An 8860-nucleotide genomic window follows, 5' to 3' on the forward strand; every position below is an offset into this window, starting at 1 on the left:
CGGCGGGCCGACTGTCTGACAGACCTAAATTTGTCCAACCCAGGGCTGTCAGACCGCCAGTAGCATTACTAGGGGTTGCAATGCGGGATCCCGCAATCCCGCGGGATCCCGCACCTTTTTCCAATCTCGCAATCCCGCAGTTTTTAGCTGCTGGATTTGCTGGATTTGCGGGATTTGCGGGATTTTTCGGAATTAATGGATCCATGAATTAAGATAAAAATACCACAAAGAAAAGGTTTAAAATAGGTCGAATAACCCTTTTTTTATGAACTCTACAGGCACCTTGATTTTTCTGTCTACAGGTAGTCTGGTTTCAAGTAGTGTTTCTTTTGTTCTCCTGATTTGAAAGGATGATATTGGTCTTGCAAATCTTGTATTTCTATCCATTCCTCCTACATCCGTTGAAGTAGAAAGAGCTTTTTCAGCCGCTGGTTTAATATGTTCTCACTTGAGGACCAGATTGTCAGACCAAAGTTTGTCAAGTTTATGTTTTTTGAGATCTCACTTTCAGATGAACAAATGCAGACCATCAACTGACCATGGACCATGCCTACATATTGACTAAGATTTAATTCATTTGACAATTTTTACCTACTTTCAATTTTCAATTCTGTTCTGTTTGTTCTGTTTACTTGAATTCATGTTCTGTTTGTTTAATTTTTTGTTTTGTTTTTATCCACAAGTTTCTATTTTCACGGTATAAACGCTGTAATTTTTATTTTCTTTAAAAACGAATTTAAATAAGACAATTGTGGTAAAGATCGTTATCTTTATTCAGCAGTGGATTGATAACAGCTGGTTTATGATGATGGTGACGATGAAAACGAATTAAATTTTGTTTACCTATTGTACAGTTTTGTGATTAAAAGGTTAGCAGGTACTTCAAATAGAAAGAAAATCGCAAAGAAAGAGTTTCAGTCACCTTTGGCGGGGGTTTAGGTGATAAATACCTATGTTGCCCCTTCAATTGCATAAGTGCGGGATCCCGCGCTGGATCCCGCGGGATTGGCCAAATCCCGCGCGGGATCCCGCGGGATTGGAAACGTGCGGGATTTGCGACCCCTATATCAGAGGCACCAACTGACCATTGATCTGAGGACCCAAATCACTCCATAGAAGCAATAAAAAACTAATTTTGAGCACTGTGGTCCGTTTAACGGTGGGAACCTCACTAATGACCCCCCCAACATTACATTGAGATGTCTAACATTGAACCTCTATAAATAAAAACCGTGAAACACAAAGTCAACTTGGGCTTAGGGTTGGGACATCGACATCGATGTTTTGAAAACATCGATACATCGGAACAAAAACATCGATGTCAACATCGATGTTTTTCTTAACATTACATTGAGATGTCTAACATTGAACCTCTATAAATAAAAACCGTGAAACACAAAGTCAACAGTCAACTTGGGCTACCTGACTAATTTTTGTCAGGTTCGTAGCTATTAGTACTTTTTTTATTTAAAGAACACTCTAACAACAGTTCCTCAAATACTCCCAATTTTCTGTAAAAGTTTGGCTACCTTAGGTATGTACCTACCTAGATTATTGTTATTTTTAGTGGTCTTGATTTGTATAGTCCCAGTAGTGTATAGATCCTTAATGACATTGGATTTACAAATGAGGGAACTTCGGTTCGAATCTCATCAATGGCACAAAATAATTTAGCCAGAGGAACACGTAAGATTAAGTTCAAAAAAATTAATTTGATTTTCTCCTTTTTCATTTCTTTCTTTCTTTCTTTCTTTCTTTCTTTCTTTCTTTCTTCTATGTGCATAGTTCAGCGCTTGGTATAAGTTTCCTTTTGGTGTGACTTGTTTACATATGAAGACCCCTCGGGAAAAAAGATGGGAGTCCAATTTTCAAAAAAAATGAGTTAGATACGTTATATAGTACTTCCCCCCCACAAGCAGGGTCCGTCCCTCCGGGAATTTTTTAGCCCGTAGTGATTACAGAAAATCAGTACTATGTACCTGCCTAATTTGTTTAATATTCACTTTATTATTATTCTTGATTTGATTTTTTGATTTTACTTTCATGTAATGATTTAAAATCAAGACTAGAGCCCGCTCTCCCTTTATTCCCAATAATGTTCAAGTCACCCATCCATTTATTGGCCTTGCTCGGCGTAGCTTAACATAGGTGACGCTAAAACCGGTCTTAAATGATCGACAACAAACTTAAAGAGGATAATTAATTTCCTTTGGATTTTTTTCTCGTCGAATTTCATTTCGAATAAAATTAATTTAAAGGAAAAAACTTTTTGGGAGGTAGGCAATTACCATAGCTATAGATCTCGGAATTTTAGAGACTTTAACAGAGAGTCCTACTAGCCCCTGTAATGACTACTCAGTCAGACTACTATCAGACTAATTTCAGACTACTCAGTCATTTATTATTGTCTTTTCATTGCAGACAATCGCGAATAAATGTGCCTGTGTCCTCGGGCGAGAATTTTGTAGACCTCTTCGACCTACTGATTAATTGATCTAATTACAAACTTAAAGAGGATAATAATTAATTTCCTTTGGATTTTTTTCTCTCGTCGAATTTCATTTCGAATAAAATTGATTTAAAGGAAAAAACTTTTTGGGAGGTAGGCAATTACCATAACTATAGATCTCGGAATTTTAGAGACTTTAACAGTTTTATAGAGAGTCCCACTAGCCCCTGTAATGAGTTTCAGACTACTCAGTCATTTATTATTGTCTTTTCATTGCAGACAACCGCGAATTTCAGGTTTATTTCCTTTCAGAGGATCTCCCTCTTATAGATCCATCACAATACAGTATAGGTAGGTACATAGGTTGCTAGGTCCCCGAATCCAAATGAAAGCTTTATACCTAAATATGTATAAATAATGCTGTAAGTGATGTATCCAGGTTTATTTCCTTTCAGAGGATCTCCCTCTTTACCTCTTATAGATCCATCATAAGACAGTATAGGTAGGTACAATGGTACATAGATTGCTAGGTCCCCGAATCCAAATGAAAGCTTTATAAATAATGCTGTAAGTAATGTATCAAATGTTTCCCAGCCCTCTAGAGAGGACATAAATTATTTATCCTCCAAAAGCGCTCAAATCCTTCCCGCTATAATCAGTGGTCAAATTTGTGTGTCTGTCTGAGTGCTTAGGGGTTAGAGGCGTCTGATACTGAAAATAAGATCTCGGAAATTTTAGAGACTTTAACAGTTTTATAGAGAGTCCCACTAGCCCCTGTAATGAGTTTCAGACCACTCAGTCATTTATTATTGTCTTTTCATTGCAGACAATCGCAAATTTCAGGTTTATTTCCTTTCAGAGGATCTCCCTCTTATAGATCCATCATAAGACAGTATAGGTAGGTACGTAGGTAGGTACATAGGTTGCTAGGTCCCCGAATCCAAATGAAAGCTTTATACCTAAATATGTATAAATAATGCTGTAAGTTATGTATCAAATGTTTCCCAGCCCTCTAGAGAGGACATAAATTATTTATCCTCCAAAACGCTCAAATCCTTCCCGCTATAATCAGTGGTCAAATTTGTGTGTCTGTCTGAGTGCTTAGGGGTTAGAGGCGTCTGATACTGAAAATATACTGAATGTAGGGTTTATTTAGAGGTAATTTATAAATCTATAGGTTTCTATACATAAATGTATATCTATAGCTCCAATATGTACCTGGGTCAATATTGTACATGTTACTAGACCTCTGAATTTATTATAAGATACGGATACCCGAAAAGTACCCCGAGGGCCTATACATAAATGTATATCTATAGGTCCAATATGTACCTGGGTCAATATTGTACATGTTACTAGACCTCTGAATTTATTATAAGATACGGATACCCGAAAAGTACCCCGAGGGGCAGCACATAATACAGAGATTTGTTTGTTCAAAGAGATAATAAACGACAAAGCCATTTTGAAATCCAATATCTACCACTGTTACCTTGTTTTTTAAAAAAAATTCCCAACATGGGTAATAATTCGTATAGCAGACCATTTTATCCCAATCAAAGGCATGCACAAAGTCACACTTGACTTGGCAATGAACCAGGAGGAGTACTGTATCAAAGTTGGCCCCGTTTTTCCTGCAGGTATCTTTCATGAGGGTTTTGCTGGATACATTGCAGCCATCAGCTGAATCCGAGTTCAATTACAGGGTGTTCCGGAAGTCTAGTGTAACGTTCTATGATACAATGGGAGTTGAGATTGATATTTCCAAGGTCTTCTGAGGGAGCGGTGACACCTCAAAAATAAGAGAGATCAACAAAATATTGAAGGTACCAACCTCTTGTATTGAAAAGGTAGTAATAATGTTTTATTTGTAATATTATGTTACAAGGTTGGCCAAATAAAATAATCCTTAAAAATAGGTCAAAATCCCAATGAGACACAATTAAGTTAAACAACAATATTATTGAAGTATCAAAAATGCCATGTCGTTGTTAGTTTTAGCTTTACCTTTAAACACGCAAAAAAGTCAATTGTGTTCACCCTGTTTAGGTACATTTAAAACTTTCTGTTATCGATGTTGTTCATGCTATATGGGTTTTTACTTCCAATGTTCTTAATTATGAGATCAAGCTGATCATTGAGATACATAAAAGGAATCATCCTGCTGAAAATAATGGTCTGATTTGTCTGCCGCCCTTGCAAGCCAAAAAATTTCAAAGTTAGGTTCAATATTTCAATAACTTCGGTGGTCTTTTTTAGCTACCTACAGAATGTTTTCTACCTCTTTCCGAGGCCAAACATATTGACAATTGAAATCAAGGATGTATTAGAAGGACATCCTTGTAGCGTCAAAAAATAAGAATGGAAATTGAAGTTACGAGGGTGTTGGAAACTTTTTAGGGTTCTTTTTACAACCTGGTGCTCCTTCCTTGCTTTTGGCGAACAAGAACATAATATATTGTCTTTTTGCTTGCAGAAAGAGTTCGAAGTGAGTTCTAGCTTTTACTCGACATTTTTCACTGGTTTTTAGACTAAAATTCTAGAACGGTTTCTCAGCTTGTGACTAAAATCGGCAAACATGCTTAACACTTGACAGAAATTTTCTCATTAAATTTAGAGTCTGATTGATTCAGCATCGCAATTCTGTTCGGTTATGATGAGATCGTCATCACACGCTTGCAGATAGGTCACACTCGCCTAACACATGAGTTCCTATTCAATAAAACTCCCCGTCCATCCTGCAGCTGTGGTGAACCTCTGTCTGTCCAAGAGCTTACAGTGAGTGGCGTGCCTAACAAGTTAGAAGGGTTCAAGCAGACTGCAATCCTATTACTAACATTGAGAAATTGAGATATCTTAATAAATTATCCCCTTTGTTATAGTAGTCACTGAACAGTGCGTACAATTGTCCTGTCTATATTTCTCTATCAAAAGGAGGGAGAACCCGTCACTCCCACATCAGTAAAACAATACACACTCTACATCACCGCAAGCAGAAGGAAAACGGAGAAAACTGGAAACCGCAAACCTAAAACCCGACAAGAGACACTTCCCCCATTGGAAACATCTTGAAATAACTTTTCCCTGCACTTGAGATGCTTCAAGTGGTAGACACAAGCTTTAATGAAAAGTTTATCAAGTTTATCCGCAGATATTTACACATCAAAGCTGAAAACTTGAAGTGTGTACTTGGAATTAAATATTAATCCGAGACTAGAGAAAGTGCCTTCACCTTAAAGACGCGTCTTTTGAAATTGCATTTTAATAGAAAATTACCGTCGGAAATTGGAAGATGGCGAGATAATGATGGTCTATGTTGGTGTAGGAAACTTGAAGTGTGTACATGGAATTAAATACTAATCCGAGACTAGAGTTATAAAGTGCCTTCACCTTTGCGAAATAGATAGACGCGTCTTTTGAAATTGCATTTTAATAGAAAATTACCGTCGGAAATTGGAAGATGGCGAGATAATGATGGTCTATGTTGGTGTAGGTGTTAGTCTAAGGAACTTGGACAAAGGAGTAGATGAACTTTGAGACGAAAGTAATAAGCAAAGTTTATAAATAGCGAGGAAGGTATCAATTTTCTTGGTGCAAAAAGTCTTTTGATGATGCTCTTTTTCAAATTACAGGGAGAAATAAGACCTTTAGACTTGTAGTTATAGGTACAGGGACTTTTCCAAGTTCCCGCGTGATCAGTGCTGGAAGATGGCGAGATAATGATGGTCTATGTTGGTGTAGGTGTTAGTCTAAGGAACTTGGACAAAGGAGTAGATGAACTTTGAGACGAAAGTAATAAGCAAAGTTTATAAATAGCAAGGAAGGTATCAATTTTCTTGGTGCAAAAAGTCTTTTGATTACAGGGAGAAATAAGACCTCTTTTTCAAATTACAGGGAGAAATAAGACCTTTAGACTTGTAGTTATAGGTACAGGGACTTTTCCAAGTTCCCGCGATCAGTGCCCATTTCCAGAAAGGGAATGGTACCACTGGTACCTGTTATGGCGTAAAAATATGGGGAATTTTTTTTGAATTCTTTCAGACCAAAATGGTTACAACAAGAGAAATTTCAAGGTATAATGCATCCATCTAGTTCTAGTAAATGATTCTTAACAAAAACAGGGGCGGAATCCACCCTTCTTACCTTTCTGATCTCAATCTCATCGACATTTCTCTTCCGTTTGGCCCCCAGTATCGGGGTGCACACAATGGTCTCAGCCGCCCCTGGGTTGACATGTTTCCCATCTAGTTCTAGTAAATGATTCTTAACCAAAAACAGGGGCGGAATCCACCCTTCTTACCTTTCTGGTCTCAATCTCATCGACATTTCTCTTCCGTTTGGCCCCCAGTATCGGGGTGCACACAATGGTCTCAGCCGCCCCTGGGTTGACATGTTTCAGGGCCGGAGTTATCGGTGTAGTGGCCGCTTCATAGAGTATTTGTACGGCCGGTGGCCTCGTGTTCGGACACAGGAGGTTGGTGGTGATCTCATGGCGGCACTTGAAGTTTGACTTGCGCTCGCTGAAGGCCGTCAGGTCACTTTCGGCTGAAACAGTATTTGTACGGCCGGTGGCCTCGTGTTTGGACACAGGAGGTTGGTGGTGATCTCATGGCGGCACTTGAAGTTTGACTTGCGCTCGCTGAAGGCCGTCAGGTCACTTTCGGCTGAAATCAGAAAGAGATGGAAACGAGAGGTTAGACATTGAAGGAGATGATGATAAATAAAATTGAAGTCAGGTTGGTCCAAATTTCTGAGTATTAGGAGAGAAGAGGGGTGATAATTTGGCAAGGGAAAGGGCCATTGTTCAAACAAATTATTTATTAGTAAAGCTACTTATGAACATCAACATCACACGTATGGTGCAAGTTCATTTTAACATAAAGCTCAGGAAAATTAGATCTCATTATTGGTTATCTATACATAAAAAGAAAGCGTTCCTCATTGATAAACGAATCCAGAATATTATTATAGGTACCTGTTGGGAGTGTTGGGTATCTTAAGATAGCCTTCAAATGTCATCTTGGAGATTATTATCAATCCTTACCTAAATCAATATCAAATTTCTTTAAATCCTTTCCAATATACATTAAACTCAGGTTTATCTGATTCAATCTCATTCCAACCAATATGTATAACTTTATAGAACTTTAGATCCAGAGAGATAAGCTGTATTGTTTTATCTCACGACCCAATTTTGGATAGGAAATTTTTGAATACTCATCTAAATACTCATCAAAACTCAACTTTTTTTTAGCTCTCTTGATTAAAATAATATGGTACACCTATTTTTCAAGTGTGTATCCTCTATTCTGGTGATGTTTTTTCTCCTTTTTTTTGCAACCCCCTATCTTTCGACATATTTGGATAGGAAATTTTTGAATACTCATCTCTCATCTAAATACTCATCAAAACTCAACTTTTTTTTTAGCTCTCTTGATTAAAATATGGTACACCTATTTTTCAGTGTGTATCCTCTATTCTGGTGATGTTTTTTCTCCTTTTTTTTGCAGCCCCCTATCTTTCGACATTTCACCAGCGTTTTTTATAAAATGACCTCTACGATATCAATTTATCAATCACTGTTTTGTACAAGTTTTTCAACGCCCTCGGTTTTATTCGTCATTCTCAGCTCTATATTTTCTCCTACTCCTTGTGAAATTTCATAGCAGAGTGTCAAATCTCGCAGCAAACACCAAACAATATGGACCAATAAAGAAGACGGAGAAAGTTACGCTTGGAAGTTATTAAAAACGTAAACGTCATAGTGCCGTCAAAAAGGGAACTAAACAACTTCCCACATCTCTTATCTCCCGTTGTTTTTCCTCGTAAGAAATTTAATGAAAACGCCAACAGAAAACACCGCCTTGACTTTGCGGTTAGACCTTGCCCCCTGAAAATCCTTCACTTCTTTCGCCCTATTACCGGCCACATTTCCCGCAGCCCCGCGTGTCCAATTCTGTCCCTGAATTCAGGGCTGTCGTTCGTTGCAAACCAACCTGCCTCGGTGGTGTAGTGGTCAAGACGCTCGCCTGGTAATCAGGACGGCGTGGGTTCAATCCCAGTCGCGGTATGGAATAATATAATTTGAGAAGTTGACCACAATAATGTTAGTAGCCTACTGCTAAAGTAAAGGAACTTTTCAATGCTATGCGAGCAGTATGAATAAGCATTAAGAACTATTATTGTAAGCAACTCTTATCGACTTATCGTTTGATTAGGTTTTTTATTTGAACCCCAATCTGCCGTGGTACACCTATTTTTCAAGTGTGTATCCTCTATTCTGGTGATGTTTTTTCTCCTTTTTTTTGCAACCCCCTATTCTTTCGACATTTCACCAGCGTTTTTTTTTGACGTCATAATTCATGACTCCCGCTTCGTTTGTTTGTGCGCAAGCGTTTCTGCGCATTTTGA

This window comes from Diaphorina citri, unplaced genomic scaffold (assembly GCF_000475195.1).
Source record: "Diaphorina citri unplaced genomic scaffold, Diaci psyllid genome assembly version 1.1 scaffold285, whole genome shotgun sequence".
In the NCBI taxonomy this organism is placed as follows: domain Eukaryota; kingdom Metazoa; phylum Arthropoda; class Insecta; order Hemiptera; family Psyllidae; genus Diaphorina; species Diaphorina citri.